Source organism: Emys orbicularis, chromosome 1 (genome assembly GCF_028017835.1).
Source record: "Emys orbicularis isolate rEmyOrb1 chromosome 1, rEmyOrb1.hap1, whole genome shotgun sequence".
In the NCBI taxonomy this organism is placed as follows: Eukaryota; Metazoa; Chordata; order Testudines; family Emydidae; genus Emys; species Emys orbicularis.
Window position 1 is genome coordinate 21,985,257 of NC_088683.1, and position 18,018 is coordinate 22,003,274.

Genomic DNA, 18,018 nt, shown 5'->3' on the forward strand with positions numbered 1-18,018 from the left:
CATTACACATACCCGGTGTTGAGCAATGGTGTTAATTCAATAGGTTTTTTTAACACAATTATATTTCAAAGTTAATATTGGAATGGTCTTCCTAGTAATGTTCTTGACAGATGCTACGTGCCAAATCTTTCCTTTTTCTCATGGTTATACATTGAAAGGTATTACGTATTTATTTGTATTATCGTACCAACTAGGTACATATCACACATTTATGTTAATTTTTCTGAGTGGAGGAGGGAAGTAAAATCAAGTATCAAATAATAGCACTTGATGGTAACAAATGATATAAAAGAGAGAGGATGAGTTCATTAACTTTGAGTTGTGCTTTATAGAAGATTCTCTTACTCAAAAGCATTAAGGGGGACACACAATCTTTATTCCTGGTGGGTATGGAGGCCAATATATTTGATCATAATACACTTCTTCCAACTGCCAATAGCTGAACTACTGGCTCCATTGACGTTAATGGGAGATTTGCCATTGCCTTCACTAGGGTCAGGATTTCACTCAATGTGTTTCATAGAATCATAGAATATTAGGGTTGGAAGAGACCTCAGGAGGTCATCTAGTCCAATCCCCTGCTCCAAGCAGGACCAACACCAACTAAATCATCCCAGCCAGGGCTTTGTCAAGCCGGGCCTTAAAAACTTCTAAGGATGGATCAGTAGCCATCTTCCATTTTATTTAAATTTTTACTCTCCACCACAGTCCTAATTAAACATTGGAATAACTCCAAGTTTTTACCAAAATGATGGGGCTGAAATTTGCTCGTATTATATAAAATTCTGAAGCAGGATGTGGCCACAAATTTTAGGACATTTATACCAGAATATTTGATCTAAGAATTTATCCCTCAAAACAGTAAATGTCTATATGTTGGTTGGATGCGACTTACGAATTCTAATAGCAAGGATATTGGATTAGAATTTTTGAAACAGTGGAAACTTTCTCACCCTGAAAATGCAATGTTCTCTCTTGAGATGATGACAGACATCAAAAAAGGGTAAAACAAAGAGGATAGTATAGTTTACACAGACAAAAAGCTGGAAAGATAAACGGCCAGATCCTTCAGAGTCATGTGGCTGCATCACCTGCAGATTTTGGTCACAAAGCCAGCAGAACCAGCTCTGGGAGAATCAACCCAATTCAAGGGGATCCTCTGGTGGTGTTTGGGCTCCTATTGCACAGTAGCTGCTGAACAAAGGAGTGAGACTGACATGAACCCCTATGCTTCACTGGCCCCTCAATCTTTACATCACCTTTGCTCCCCATCCTTTGAGCTGTATGCTTCTTTGCTGCAGCCAAGGATCTGGGCTAAAGAATCTAGGAACGTGATACATTATGGGTCCATTCCCACAGTTTTCCTTAGGCTAAATTCCCATAATTACTAGAATCACCTATTGGACAGACAAGGTAGATGAGGTAATATCTTTTATTGGACCAACTTCTGTTGGTGAGAGAAAAGCTTTCTGGGACCTGAAGAAGAGCTCTGTGTGGCTTTAAAACTTGTCTCTCTCACCAACAGAAGTTGGTCCAATAAAAGATATACCCCACTCACCTTGTCTCTCTAATATCCTGGGACTGACATGGCGATAACTACACTGCATAGAATAACCTGTCTCAGCCCCCGTGTTTTCTGTTTCTGGAAGCCAATAATTTTTTATTTAATCACTTCTCCGAATTTTTTCCTGCTTTGCAGTTCCACAATCTGAGCTGTTGATTTATTAAACCTCCCCACCAAAGTAGTTTAGTTGAATGAATTATATTTTTTTCTTTAAACTTCTTGATATTTTAATGCTAGCAATATGTTAAATAGTTTATGATATAGACCTGGAACAATGCAACTGATTTGGATAAATGTTACAATAAAATTCATCAAGAGCAGAGGAGAAATAAAGCTTTCTCATTTTGCTACACCTTTCTGTGGGAGGTTCTGTACCTATTTCAGTGTATATCTGCTCAATAAGTTTCTGCTTTCAATCATATCTGAGTTATTATAAAAATAAAGAAATCTCTTTATACACAGACTATTCATGATTCTTTGCCAACCCAACATTACTGTAATGTGTTTTCAAGTAGTTTATTATTTGCCCTGGCAACGATTCTTCTTTTGATGCTATTCCATCGCTTGTTGAACTTATCTTCTTTTTGGCAGCTAACATAACTCACTCAAACAGTGAAATGGCTACTCCGGCTTTGAAATGTAGAAGGGCTAAGAAGAGGACCTGGATTTAATCATATTTCACTGACTTTTTCCAATTGCTGTTAATAATTATTCTATACCTGACTCGAGTATAAAGTATTAAAATATTCTACAATATCTACCTACCATTGTCTATCTTAGGGTTTCGTGTTTCCACTCATTAGTGTAGTACCTAAGTGCCTTCCACATAAACTCAGTAACAATAGCAAAATCCCTAATGGATTTCATAGTTCTCTCACAAAGTTTAATGAACTGTGGCTGCATAAAGAAACCATGGTTGTCAGCAGGCATTGAACCTTGGACCTTCAGGGCCAAAAAAAGCACAAGGCCCTACCATTTGAGCCAAAGAAAGAATTTTACTAGCTGTAATGTGAGTAAGTTATGGGGGCAACTGCTAGTGAGGAGACATGATTACATGCAATTTGAGACAGGGTATTATATAAGCCTCAATACATGATTAGAAATGGACATGGCCTGCAAAGTTCAGATATAACTCTGCCTTCAGACTCCCCAACCCCTTCCAAACTTTTTTGAAGGTGTTCAGATTTGGTGGTGTTCAGATCTGTGCATTTGGATTTGGCTCAACAGAAAGTGTCTCTTTTCTCTTTCTTTACATTGTGTTATTTGCAGAAGGTGAAAAATAATTCAGTAAGAAATATCACTTGGATTCTGTATTTATCATCGTCTGGTTGTTTCTGTTGATGAATAGAAACTTTTTGCTTAAAGTTGCATTCACAAGTCTTTGTCTAGAACTCCATGAGAGTTGATGTTTTCAACTAAGAGGTGGTTTGTTGAAAAAAAATGTTTTTTGTCTCTTACATTTTTTGTAAGTTCACATTAAGTGTTTTAAATTGGAGAGGATACACTGTTATTAGTACATAGCAAACTGTTTAGTCCCTGCATTAAGTGCAAAACTCATCTTAATTTTCACTATCGAGTCACAACAAAATAAAAATAAGACAGCATCATGCTGTCTACATTTTTAATCTGCAGTTTGTCCTGCATTAACTCCATGATATGTGCCTTTCCTATCATAGTGTGCAAGCCCTAATGGATTCTGCAGCAGTAATATTTCAGCTCTAGAGTGTCATTCATAGTGAAATTATAGCACAGTAGTCTTAAAACAAAGACACATGAAAATTCAATCAACTGTACATATTACATTTAAAAATGCTAATGCCACATTATGATTGGGATTTTATATGCATAAAAGTTAAGATATTCAGAATGATGGTTCCCATAGCAATTGTAACTTAGCCCTTGAATGCATATTTAGAACTTTAGAATATTATTGAATGTGACATTAGCATTAGTATACTTGTACAATGTGGAGGTGGGAAATATAACTTAGAATTTCATATCTGTTGTGTTGGTAATCTCAATCAGAATGTTGTATTAATAGGTTTTTTCTTTCAAGAGGAGAGAGAATTTTTAAAATGCACATTTGAATATGTACTTATATGTTTCCCTTCCTGGCTCTGAAGAGGTGCAGTTAGTCTAGTACTAAAGAGTTGTAGTAACTACTGCAGGCTTTGCTAAGAATTTCAGAGGGCCACTTGTGGGGGCTATTTTGGAACCAGAAGAGTTTCTGAGACTTGTCAGTCATTACTGACAAGAAATAAGGACAACCCGGGGAATTATAGATCAGTCAGCTTAACTTCTGTACCTGGAAATATAATGGAGCAAATAATTAAGCAATCAATTTGCAAACACCTAGAAGATAATAAGGTGATAAATAACAGTCCGCATGGATTTGTCAAGCACAAATCGTGTCAAACCAACCTGATAGCTTTCTTTGACAGGGTAACAAGCCTTGTGGATGGAGGGGAAGCGGTAGATGTGGTATATCTTGACTTTAGTAAGGCTTTTAATACTGTCTCGCATGACCTTCTCATAAACAAAGTAGGGAAATACAACCTAGATGGAGCTACTATAAGGTGGGTTCATAACTGGTTGAAAATCGTTCCCAGAGAGTAGTTATCAGTGGTTCACAATCATGCTGGAAGGGCATAATGAGTGGGGTTCCACAGGGATCAGTTCTGGGTCCGGTTCTGTTCAATATCTTCATCAATGATTTAGAAAATCGCATAGAGAGTATACTTATAAAGTTTGCAGACAATACCAAGCTGGGAGGGGTTGCAAGTGCTTTGGAGGATAGGATTAAAGTTCAAAATGATCTGGACAACCTGGAGAAATGGTCTGAAGGAAATAGGATGAAATTCAATAAGGACAAATGCAAAGTACTCCACTTAGGAAGGAACCATCAGTTGCACACATACAAAATGGGAAATGACTGCCTAGGAAGGAGTACTGCGGAAAGGGATCTGGCTGTCATAGTGGACCATAAGCTAAATATGAGTCAACAGTGTAACGCTGTTGCAAAAAAAGCAAACATCATTCTGGGATGTATTAGCAGGAGTATTGTAAGCAAGGCACGAGAAATAATTCTTCCGCTCTACTCCATACTGATTAGGCCTCAACTGGAGTATTGTGTCCAGTTCTGGGCGCCACATTTCAGGAAAGATGTGGACAAATTGGAGAAAGTCCAGAGAAGAGCAACAAAAATGATTAAAGGTCTAGAAAACATGACCTATGAGGGAAGATTGAAAAAAATGGGTTTGTTTAGTCTGGAGAAGGGAAGATTGAGAGGGGACATGATAACAGTTTTCAAGTACATAAAAGGTTGTTACAAGGAGGAGGGAGAAAAAATGTTCTTCTTAACCCCTGAGGATAGGACAAGAAGCAATGGGCTTAAATTGCAGTAAGAGTGGTTTAGGTTGAACATTAGGAAAAACTTCCTGTCAGAGTGGTTAAGCACTGAAATAAATTGCCTAGGGATTTGGTGGAATCTCCATCATTGGAGATTTTAAAGAGCAGGTTGGACAAACACCTGTCAGGGATGGTCTAGATAATACTTAGTCCTGCCTTGAGTGCAGAGGACTGGACTAGATGACCTCTCGAGGTCCCTTCCAGATCTATGATTCTATGATTATTTAATATTTTTTTAAAGATATAGTTCCTAGAAACATGTGGGTTAAGACTAATTTGCACTCTTCTTGGCACTGGTGATAATGTTTTGTTAGGCTGATCTTTAATTGATTATCATGCCATAGAAGTATAACCTAGCCTTCAATATGGCCTCTTTTTCTGTCTTTGGCAACACAAAATGGCTGTTTAACTACCCTACCTGGCAGCTGAGGATTCCCCTGGCATGGAGAAATCTCTGAGTGTAGTAAAATTGTTCGACTCAACTGTATTTCATCACCCTCCTTGGTAGGATGGGGCTGACCGCTGCTAAGTTTTGGAAATTCCCAGATGTTTGGGGAGCTCCTACCAGCCAGGATAAGGGCTTATCTAGACAAACAGTTTGTGGCAAGCTGGGGTGTAAATCTACAGCGTACAAGTGTGCTCCACACTAATTGTTCATGTGGACTCTACTAGTGCTCACTAAAAGTTCCCTAGTGTGCTCTGATCTACTCCTCTTTCAAAACATTAGTCACAGTTCTGCAAGCAATAGTGGAGCCATCTAGTGACTATAGTTAAGGGTTTTGCTAACTTCTCTACTGAAGGAGTATTCGGCTGGCAAATATGTGATCACCCGGAGTTGAAACTTGGCATTTTAGGTTTAAGTCTTAGGAAATTTAAAACAAACAAACAAAAAATTGAACATTTTTATGATAATATCTGATATCAGGACAGTCACATTTATCAATAGAAGCTGAAGAATACTTTCTATGATGTTAATATAAAACACACTATATTGTGTGTCTGTGTTACAAGGTTTGTTTGTTTGTAGATTATACACCTACCCTAAACCACAAAAGCAAAGAAATGAAAAACGAAGGTGTCTAACAGTACTTACCATCTCTCTTCCACCCAGAAAGGCACCCTTCCTCACTAGTACAACCACCATGTCCCACAGACCCTACACCACAACCTTGACTTTGCCTCAGTAGGAATACCCACTCCAAACTACTGCCACCACCAACAGACCAGAGTTCTCCCCTACTATCCCTTTTAGTACAATGCTGGAAAATCAAACTCACCCATCCTGACAGGGAGATCTGCCATGTTAGCTATGGAACAGTCTCCCGAAGGAAGAGACAGGAGTCCCCATGTGTTTGTGGGAGAGGGGCCATTTAAAATAAAATTGTTCTGTTGGGATCAATCTTTCTCTGTCAGGGGAGCAGGGGGTTTGTGACTTAATGGGCTCTTTTAGTCTCTAATGTATATGATACTTTATGTGAACTTACCATAAATATAGTACCAGCAAACATGCATTGCTTTATGCTAACGTTATTGGAAAATATTTTATTGTGATTTAAATATAGGTTCTGTGTAAACAAAATGTCTTCTGTTCCTGGCATCACAATTAATAGAAATTCCAAAAACCCACAGGGTGTTTATTGGCAGAATTTAATCCTAATTGTTTGTTATAGACATTTCAGTTGGGGTTGAGATGGTTCGGATGTATTAAACCGTAACTTTGGCTTGGCAGTGAAACTTTGGCAAATATATATAATTGACCGACACTGATCAATTCTGTTCAGTTTTACATAGGTTTGTATGCTGCAGTCATCCCCGTAGTATCTGAGCACCTTCCAGTAGTGCATTAAACAACATGATTAAGATATCATGTGTGGTTTGTTCTTTCTCTCCTCCTCTTCCTGGGGAAGAAATGTTTTTTGGTTTGACGGAGATGCACTGTGACATTGAATTCTATCTGAAATTTGCTGAGGGATTTATGTCCAGTTGACATTTGTATCATGTCCATTGTGATGCAAATATCATGTGATATCTGATCAAAAATGCCTTGTCCTCTGGGGGTTCTTTCCCTAGAGAGTAGAGGAGTCTTTCATTTTAATTGTGGGGTACCAAAATTTGTGATTAGAATCAGAATCTGAACATCCCTGGGTTTGTTCCTCCCTAATTTCCACCCTATCCACCTTGAATAATAAACAGAGATGGACTTCAGTCACAAAGTGCAGATCCAGAGTGGCTTTGTGTCTGGGGGTTCAGAACAGATGTTTTGGTTTGGGCCCATCTCTAATAACCCATTTGAATACAATGGGAATTATTCTACTTGGAAACTGCCATCTCATTCAAGATCAAATGGGAACACAGTAACTGTCATATTGGATCAGAACAGTGTTCCATTGACACCAGTATCCTGTCTTCATCAGGGACCATTACCAAGTGCTTTAGCAGAAGAAAACCTGTGGTAGAAATATTTGGGCTACCTCCCACACACAAATTTTCTTCTCAGTTCCCTCTGATAGTTACAGGTTGGCTTCGCAGACTGTTTTAGTGCAAGCATGCCTACTGTTCAGAAGAGTTTCCTTTGTGGGAGTGGGAGGATGAAAGCTAATCTTTAGAGCTTAGCAAAAAATTTTCAGCAAAACCTTTTTCGGTAGGAAAATGCCATTTTGACTAAAGCAATTTTGTTTTTGCAAAAATGGTCAGTTTTAATGAAAATTCCATTGGGAAGGTTTGTCAGTTTCAGGATAGAGTATATGAGAAAGAGAGAACCCAGGATAGCTAATAATGCAGGAGGTTTAGGCTGAAAAGCAGGGACTTAAAGCCAGAGTTTGCAAATCCCACCCTAGTGCCCTAACTAGCAGGCTAGTGGCTTTCCCAAAGTGATGGCTGTCTCTTTCTAGTTTTCATTAAATTTTTTCCAACCTCCTCCCAATTTTTTCATGAAACAGAATTACTGTTTTCTGGCCAGCCCTACTAATCTCCTTCTTCCTTTGCTACTTTCTATGGAACTTAAGTTGCAAAAGTCTTTAAAAAGTCATATAAGCATTTTTTTGAGCTTATATCTTATAAAACTCATTTCACCAAACCTGAAATATGGTTCTAAATTGATTTGACAGTATCCACTTACTTTTCAACATAGTCTTATGTATTTCTGTGCCCACTACATATTTATGTGGAGAATAGTTTCTCATGTATGTCAGAGGCTAATGTGGAATATTAGCATTTTTAGTATACAGTAGTGTATAGATAGAAGTAAATAGCACATCTTTAAATATACTGTAAAGAATTCATGATTTGGGCATTGACTATTTTCACTATACAATGTACAGTCTATGTATTACATTATATAATGCATGTGTTTCATTTAAAATGTATATGATTTCAGTACTTTGTGTGCCAAAACACGAATTTTATCCCTAACAGCACTTCATAAATTTGGGAACCAGAAATTGTTACACAACCCAGATGCTTTTGCGGAGAATATAAGAACTTCATTAACAAAATTCTCTATTGATATAAATCCCATAGACTGCGATAAGTGGGGCTGGTGCAGATTGAGAATCGGTGAATCAAAAATTGGCTCCCTGAATGCCCTTTTCCTGCCCAGAGTTTATCTTGGTTTATGAGAGAATGTGATCCAATATGTGTGTTCAACGACTAAAGAATTAGTGAGAATGAGTGTGCAAGTGTAATGCGGACAGACCCCTGTTGTTGGTGGGCGGGATCGAACCGGGGACCTCTGGAGCTTAGTGCATGAGCCTCTACAGCAGAGGTTCCCAAACTTATTTGGCCTACCGCCCACTTTTCAGAAAAAAAATTACTCAGCGCCCCCCTGGAAATCTACCTTCTTTAAGCGAACAAACAGAAAGATGCAGTGACAAATTTGCGTTCTTTTATGTATCTATATTTCTACCTACGTCCTACAATATAGTAAAGAAAGATGTGTTATTAGAATATCGCCCACGACATCAGGTATACAGTGTTTTTTGCGTAAGACGGCAAAAGACAACCAAACTAAATTACTAATGAAACTAATAAACTGGGTTTTGTTCTTTGCTCAGCATTAGATATATATATTTGATATTAAATTGTCAAATATCAAACTAAATTTATCAAGAAATAATTAATTTAAAAAATAATCAATATGCAATTAAAAATCAGTTAATAGTTTTAATTTAGTTTGCCCTTATTTAAATAATTGTTCCTTATTAACACATGCCTTATTTACCAATTAACACAGATGATTCGATAGATATAAATAAATGTTAATAGTTAACAGTTTTTTTACGATTTCATTCCCCTGTTTTCGTTAATATTGTAATAAAAATATGACAAATATATTGACTGTACACTTCAAATAGTACTGTACCGACACAAGCCTGCTACGATTTTATTATTAGTAAGCACTAGAGACACAGAAACGTACGGTAGATATGTAAGAAAATGTATAAAAATACTCACGTGTAAATTGCTGTTTTATTGAAACAACAATAATACAGTTTGCTTTGTATGTGATCTGTAATCCGTAAAGATCGAAGGTATCGAATATGAATAAAAAATTTTAAATACTTATTGCACATTGTTAACTGCTTTTTACACAATTCAGAAACAATCTAAATTAGATTTCATACATGTCACCTATTTATAGTATCGTATTGTAAACAAGTCATTACACGCACATATTCCTGCCGATGCATGCTGGACTTCCCGACAATGCGCGACATGCTCGCCTGCCAACACTTGCTTGTTAAGAGCTGTTGGTGGACTTGACACCTGATCGGTTATAATTTGTGAATTTATTTGGAAAATAAAGTAATCACTACAACTTTAACTCTGTTACACAACAGATGAAACATGTACGAATGGTTTTTCAAAATTTTCTTATATTCTCTTCTTTCTTTATGCTTCCACCGCCCCCTTATTTTTATTCAACGCCCCCCAATTGCACCCGAGGCTACTACTGCCCCCCTGGATCGTTCCAGCGCCCCCCAGGGGGCGGTATCGCCCACTTTGGGAACCTCTGCTCTACAGCATGAGCTAAAAACCAAGTGGCTCTTAGCTAAGGCCGTAGAGCAGACTCATTTTATCTCTCTCTTTAAGTGGTCTCGGTGCCACTAGATCGGACAGAACACCACACCCAGAAGGTGTGTGGGTTACACAAGTGAGCAGGGGTAGTAGCAACTCTGGAGAAATCTCAGTGCTAGAAACAATACGCTGCACCTTCTCACATATGAACAACAGCAGAAAGTGGTTGAAGGTTGTTAGATTTAAATTCATAAGCCGCTAACAAAGAAAATACGTAAGAACACTGATCTCTATTAAAAATGCCATTGACTGATGTAATTTGACTTTGAGGCCTACAATCTGATCTTGAGCAAATCCAGAGATGGGTGTAAATAGACTGTTGAAGTGATGAAGTATTTTCAAGTATATACTATTTGATATTTTCCTAGAAAAAGTACTGAGTCCTCAGGCTTCCTTGAGACATCCTTATTTTGTGTGATAGAAGATAAGTGTCTTCATAGATGGTATAGAATTTTGATGTTAAAGCCAGAATTCATAGTTTTACAATCCCATCTCTTGTGTGCCAAATAACCATTTTCTTCTTATTGGAATTCTTTCTTAAGAAACACTCTTTCCAGGAAGTCTTTCACTGCTGACCTACGGTAGAAAAAAAAGAAAACGGCAGCACCTCTGACTTGACCATCATTTACTGATAATTGTTCTGTTATTGCTGGAACTATACTCTGTCTAGTTTGGAGCACAATTCTGCAGCCTTTACATTGTGTAGGATTAATGTGAGCGATGCCGCTGAGGCCAATCAGACTAGCTGCATGAGTAAATATTCACCAAAAGTGAGTAAGTGTTGCACAATCAGGGCCTAAGTTGCTAAGCTTTTTAGGGTAGACATCTTGTCCACTTCCAGTCTGTTATGTACAGCATTGACAACACAGATGGCCTTTGGCTAATAATAATAACATGAAATCCATATTACAGATATCTCAATGATACTGATGGCTAGGGATCATCTATGTAGCAGGTACCTGTGAGACAAATCTTTCTTGCATTACTTATGAAAGTACTGCCAATTGCAAGATTTGGCCCTAATTATGAAACCATTGTTGAAAAATGTAAGTTCATAGTTCTGGCCTCCACATTCAGACAGGCAAGGCTAAGCCAGAGAAATTATTTTGGAGATGGACACAGAAATATGGAGCCTGATGCAAAGGAAAAACGAATGGGTTTGTGGTATAGGAAGAAGCTGAAAGGGAGGCAAAAGGCCTGTGTCTTGGAGAAGAGAGGCAGATAACATCGGCACAGAAAGGATTAGGGACCGTTTGTAACTATAAACTATAGGGCTTGAATAAGATAAAGTAAGGCACCTTGTGAAATATGGGCTTGGTGCAGAGAACTATATAATTTTGGAGAAGACAAAGGGTGGACAAAGAAGAGGACTGGAGAGGCCTCAAAGGGAGGAGAGGAGACAGATATGCTTAGAATGTCATGGACAAAAAAGTGTTTACTGGAGTCGAGAAATATATGATGGAGAATGGGTGAGGCAGTAACACTAAGTGGTAAAGGCCTAGAAGCTCAAATAATTTGGGAGACCAAGAAAAAGATAGTAATTGGTCTTGGGAATTGGAGAATCCCTGGAATAGACATTAAAGACCGAAGTATATTGTGAAGAAACAAAAATCCCCTGGGAGCTGTTCAGCTAAACCAAGTTTGATACAGTACTGTGTATGGTTTTCATGTATCTCAAAAGAGACCAACAAATGTGAAAGGTCTTTAACCAAGATCTGCAGCTGAAATTTGAACACTCATGAAATCTGGGAAAGTTCAAATCAGGATCCAGGTCTAAACTTAGCAATAGCCCCCTTACCGCCACATGAGACTGATCCAAATGCATCAAACTCTGAAAATGTTTGAATGTAAATCTGAACTTTAAAGTTTGTGCCCCTCTGTAGAATATCTTTATTTAGGAAAAATATGTTTATTATTATATTCTTGGTTATTTTTTGCTGAAAGAACTGGTAGCCCTTATTACTTAGAAGGAAACATGCTGCCACAGGCTTAGCCATGGTATTGCACAGAAGTGTGCAAATCCCCATCCCCCCCTGTAGCGGGGTGAACGCCCGCTCCAGCCCTGAAGGGGTTGGAAAAGCCCTGCAGAGGGCTGGGGCTGTGTAAAGGGGCAAAACCCCGGCTGATTGGGGAAGTGGCTGCAGCTGGGGCCACGCCCCAAACTGAGCCACCCAGCCTTATAAGAAGGCCAGAATAGCCAGCGCAGAGGAGTCTCCCTCTGACAGGAGAGAGAGACAGGCCTGGCTGCAGGGAGCTCACCTGGGGACCTAGAGTGAGGCAGGGTTGGGGAAAGGCCTTGGGGGCTGGGAAGCCCTAGGCCAGCAACTCCCCAGGCTGCAGGGCCTGGTCCTGGTCCTGGTCCTAGGCCCAAATAGGTATTGCAGAGGGGCAGCCTGAGGGGTGGGTAAAGGCAGCCAGTCCAAACCCCTTGTTGCCTGTGATGATTGGCTGATAGACTGCAGTCTGCCCCAGGGCGTGGGGGCTAGATGGGGACTGGCAGTAGCCATAACTGAGGTGACATTGGGATAGGAGGTGGGGGTTCCCCTGGGTGGGGAGACCCAGAGAGAGAGAGTGGGGTACTGCCAGGGGGGCAGCACCTGAGCCAAGGGCACCAGGGTCCGGGAGGGACACGGGGGCCAAAGAAAGGCGGGACACCTGGCTTGCAGAGGGCGCTCCGGATGCTGGGTGAGATAATTCCCAAGACGACCAGCAGGAGGCGCCGCAGGGGTGAGTCCGCGCCTGACTACACCCCCCAAAAAAACGAGAGAGTATATTAAAAATAAAGTTGATGGATTTCCACTTATTAAATATATTAAAATATATATTTAAATATATTAAAAATAAAGTTACCCAAAGAGTTCAAAACTAGCTATGAACTGGAGTCATGAAGTTTGGATCCAGATCCAGACTTCTGCAAGGTTTGTTGGGGAGTCTAGACTGGATCCATATTGCAGAGGGAGTATGCAAAAGGTTTCCTTTCATATGCAGTTCTAGGAAAGGGCAAAGGTTTGAGGAGGAAGGGATCTTAATCTTGCTGAGCAGTTTCTCCCATCCCTAGTAATAATGGATGGTTTCCAAAATAAGAATCCTACAGGACATACATGTTTGAATAATGTGATGATCAAAGAACAGTCCTTTTCTAGTAGCCGACACATTCTCATTTATCCCTTCTTACAAAGGACATAATTACTATATTAGAGGTCAAACTGCATGTGCAGAAAATATGTGGTTATGAGGAGGAGTACTACTGAGCAAAGTTTTGGTTGAGTGCTTGGTATCAGAATTGTTTCTTTTGGATAGATTGTGCCCAAGGATAACATTTTCAAAAGCCCCAAAGTCCTATTTTCAAAAGAGAAGTAAGCGCTTAAGGCTCCTAAGCCATTTACGCACTTTTAATTGTTTTTATCCCATGCTTTATGTGGGGTGCTGGGGAAGGAGCAAGGAAGCTCACCGCCACACACAGGTTTCTCACAGTTGTGGGCTTTACACTTTCCTGATTGTACGAACTGCTCTTAGGCCTGGTCTACACTAACCCCCCCACTTCGGACTAAGGTACGCCAATTCAGCTACGTTAATAACGTAGCTGAATTCGAAGTACCTTAGTCCGACGTTACCGCGGTCCAGACGCGGCAGGAAGGCTCCCCCGTCGATGCTGCGTACTCCGCTCGCCGAGCTGGAGTACCAGCGTCGAAGGCGAGCACTTCCGGGATCGATCCGGGATCGATTTATCGCGTCTTAACCAGACGCGATAAATCGAACTCAGAAAACCGATTGCTTACCTCCGGACCCGGATGTAAGTGAAGACGTACCCCTAGCTTGAGTAGGGCACAAAGTTTACCAGGCTTTTGCACCTTCCAAAAGGATGGCACGGCTTCCCTGCCACTCCCCGGAAGCTCTGGGAGGCATTTTGCCTGCCTGAGGCCTCCTGGAGTTCTCACAGGTAGAGTGTGACTCAGTACCACCTTGTGCTGGAGGGTCTGCTTTCAATGCACAAAGAAGCCATGTCTGGTTATATTACAAAGTAAAAACATGAAAAAACTCATATGATTATTGTGTTAAAAGAACTTTATTAAGGTTGCAAAAGTTAGGAAATACCAGAACTAAGATTGCCTGAACAAGCTTAATTGGGGCCCCTTATGCATATGCATTATGATACAGTTTTTAATTATGTGAACACATACTGTTTTTTTCCACAGGACTCCTGCCTCATTCAGCACTTTACTGAGCATGTGCAAACTGTGATTTTTCTGAGGCTTATAACTTGACCAAATTTGGCTGGATTTTCACAGAGGCCGTGAAAGGCACATCCCTGACAGAAAGGCCACTCCCCTGCCAAATTTCTAATTCCTTCTCCAGAGCATGGGTCTAAAGCTTTTCAAAAAAAAAAAAAAAAAGTCACCAGGACTATTTTAACTATGTTAAAATATGGGCAAAAAAACCCCACATTTTTCTCCTGCCTCATTCTTGGAAATGGCTGAAGTCATCCAAAAAAATCAGCCTGAGGCAGACACCTGGCGTGGAAAACTTCAGCCCAAATGGTTAAAGTTTGGCAAAGTTATTAGCAACTGAGAACAGGGTCTTAAAATGGGAAGTGTTGGGCACCCTTAATGATACGCAATGTTACCAGCCCCCATCTATGATGAAAATACATGTGCTGCGTACATAATCTGGTGGTGTGCTCTCCTTGAATTGCCGTTTCACTAATTAACTTTGCCATCCAGCTCATTTCAGCTCAGTCCAGTTCTGACATTGCCCCTTCTTATTCTTGATAGAGTTCTACTGTATATTCTTCTCTTTCATCTTCCTTCCCAAAGCATACTAATATCACTGCCAGTACCCTATGACCACACACAAAGAGTTGAGATTTATAGCTGCAAGAATTTGATGCCAAATTCTGGAATGTATTTTTCCACAAGCAATAGCATCTTGGTATGCGACGGGTTTCCTTTCTGGTCTCACTGCTTTGGTCATCTTGGAATGGCATGAGAGGCTGCCGTAGGAGGGCTTTGCTCATGAGTTGTCCTCTCTCCTGGTGCCATTTTCCTTTTACTTGCTTTTGAAGCTGAGAAACTTGATCCATTCTGGATGCTGTATTAGAAATGTGGGCTTACAAAAATACTATAAAGAGGCTATTTTTTGCTCTAGGAAAACATACCGTTTGTCAATCCTGTCAATGGTTTGTGATATACTGTGTAAGTAAATACACTGATTGTGAAACTGTGCATATTGTAATGCATGCTTCATTTACATACCAAGCAGTCTTACTCGTTTTACACTGCACCTCCATGAGCCACTTTACTGGAAAACAGATTCCTCCCCCCAGAAGTTACTGTAGGACAGGGATCAGCAACCTTTGGCACACGGCCCATCAGGGAAATCCGCTGGCGGGCTGGGATGGTTTGTTTACCTGCAACATCCACAGGTTTGGCCAATCGCAGCTCCCACAGGCCGCGGTTCGCTGTTCCAGGCCAATGGGGGCTGCGGGAAGCGGCACGGGCCAAGGGATGTTCTGGCCGCCGCTTCTCGCAGACCCCATTGGCCTGGAGCAGCGAACCGCGGCCAGTGGGAGCTGCGATCGGCCAAATGTACAGACGCTGCAGGTAAACAAACCATCCCAGCCCGCCAGAGGATTTCCTGACGGGCCACGTGCCAAAGGTTACCGATCCCTGCTGTAGGAGTTCATTTTCATGTGTCACCACATGTAGTGAGAGAGTGTGTCATAATGGATAGAGCACTGGAGTGGGATGCAAGAGACAGGTTCTAGTCCCAGCTCTGCTGCTGGATTGTTGGGTGACCTTTCAAATTCTTGTCACGGCCCTGTGCCTCGGTTTTCCCAGCTGTAAAATGGTTATTATGATGCTTTGTAAAGCTCTTAAAATTCTACATATGAAAAATACTATTATAAGAGCTAGGTATTAGTATTAACAAGTTACCACATTGTAACAAGGATCAGCCTAGAGAGATTTTGGGGCTGTAAGTGAAAATTTAAAACTTTGAAAATGCTCTGGATATTTTCCTTTAGCTCAGTGGTAGAGGCCTGTGCTTCAAGTGCTGATGATTCCATGGCATACATTAGATCCACAGAGGAATCACCACATTTTAATATTGCAAGCTGTCTGCAGGAATGGAACGTCGGACTATCAGTATCAAAATCACAGGCCTCTACCACATCTATTGACTGGATACAACATGTGCATACTTCATAATATCTGAGTATGGGTATTCCTTTAGCTGGCAGCAATACAAGGCTTTTATCCATGTGAGTGACACAAGAGAAGAAGACGTATTATTTATTATTAATTTTCTTTTATTTGTATTACAGTGAGACTCCCAAACAAAATCAGGACTCCATTGTGCTACGTCAGGGGTTCTCAATCTTTTTTTTGCTGGGACCCTCTTTGAAAATGTCAGGCTGTGACAACGCCCCTCCATACCATATCACCCTTACTTCTGCACTACTGGTGATGGCAGCACTACCTTCAGAACTGGGCAACCAGCCACCACTTTTGCAACCTGCCCCCCCCCCCCCAATTGTCTTGTGACCCCCTTTTGGGTTGGGACCCCGAGTTTGAGTTTGAGAAACGCAATGCTAGGTGTTGTGAAAACACATAGTGAACACCGTCCCTGGCCTGTTTTATCCAGAGAATTTACAATATAAGTAGATAAGTCTAAGGATGGTGGGAAAGAAGTATTACATCCCCATTTTACACATAGATTAAGTGACGTGCTTGAGGTCTCACAGGAAGAATGCAGCAGAGTCAAAAAAGTCCTAGTCTAGTTCTTTAACCACAGTATATCAACGTTACATCTGCACATCGGATTGCCAACTGGGCTTGGAACCAAAAAAACCCAGAATAATACACTGAAGGCTGCAGCCAAAGTATTTTCATTCTGGTTGGAACAAACAGGAACCAAAGTCTTGTGGAAGATCCTGATTTCCTGACAAATTTTGCAGACTCAAGGTATTTGGCTAGTTCAGATAAGCATCCAGGTTCTGGGAAATGTATCCACTCTGAATGTAAAGTGCAAGCCTTTGGAGGTCTGCCAATTAGCCATCACTATTCATTATCGTTAGCATGGTGCTATTGCAAACAACATTTGGGGCAATGCTTTTTGAAGAGAGTATAATTACACCTAATAAACTAACTTGTGGACAGGAAAAAAAAATGTCAGCAATCCATCAGCATCTTTCATTAAAGCAGCTGCTCTCCTTTAATATGGTTGCTGTGGTTTTTAAATTGCTACTCCCACCTGTCTTGTGTTTTTTGATTTGTGGGGAGCTAGGCTTTCTAAATCACCCATCAGAAGGGAGCGAGGCAGAGGAGCAGCAGAAACTGGGATGTTTCAAAGTCCATGACTAGAGTCGGGTCATGACACCAGCATAATCATTTATAAATCTCCTCCTCCTTAAAACATGTTGTAATCCAGTTATGTGGATTCTAAAAGGGCAGGTCGGTGACTGTTGATAGTCGTTATTTTCTGTAAGAAGCATGTTTGTGAGTTTTTTTATTATCAGAATATAACCAGCCTAATTTTGATGAAAGCACATTTATAACTGCGGTGGCTATCATTCTTTCCTGACAAATGTCTCAGTGCCACTCACTAAAAACACTGCAGGCAGGTCCTGCTTGTGTAACAATAAAATAAAATAAAAAACATTACGTTTCATACTGGTAAAATCTCTGGACCATTTTCCACTGGATATGGCACTAGGGATGCATGAAGCTGTAGCAGCACAGTGCCTCAGGGGGTTGTAGAAAGAGCCCACTCAGAAGCAGTACATACTGGTGGTTTCAAAAGGTGCATCATGCTACCTGCGCACCCTGCCTTCTATCTTATGATAGCGTCATGTCCCCTTCTGACTGGCTTATATCATTGTGTCCAAAAGCAGAATTTGGACCAGTATGAATAAGAATATCACTCTTCACTTTCAAGGCTCTTCACAGCCTATCCTTACCCTATCTATCAAG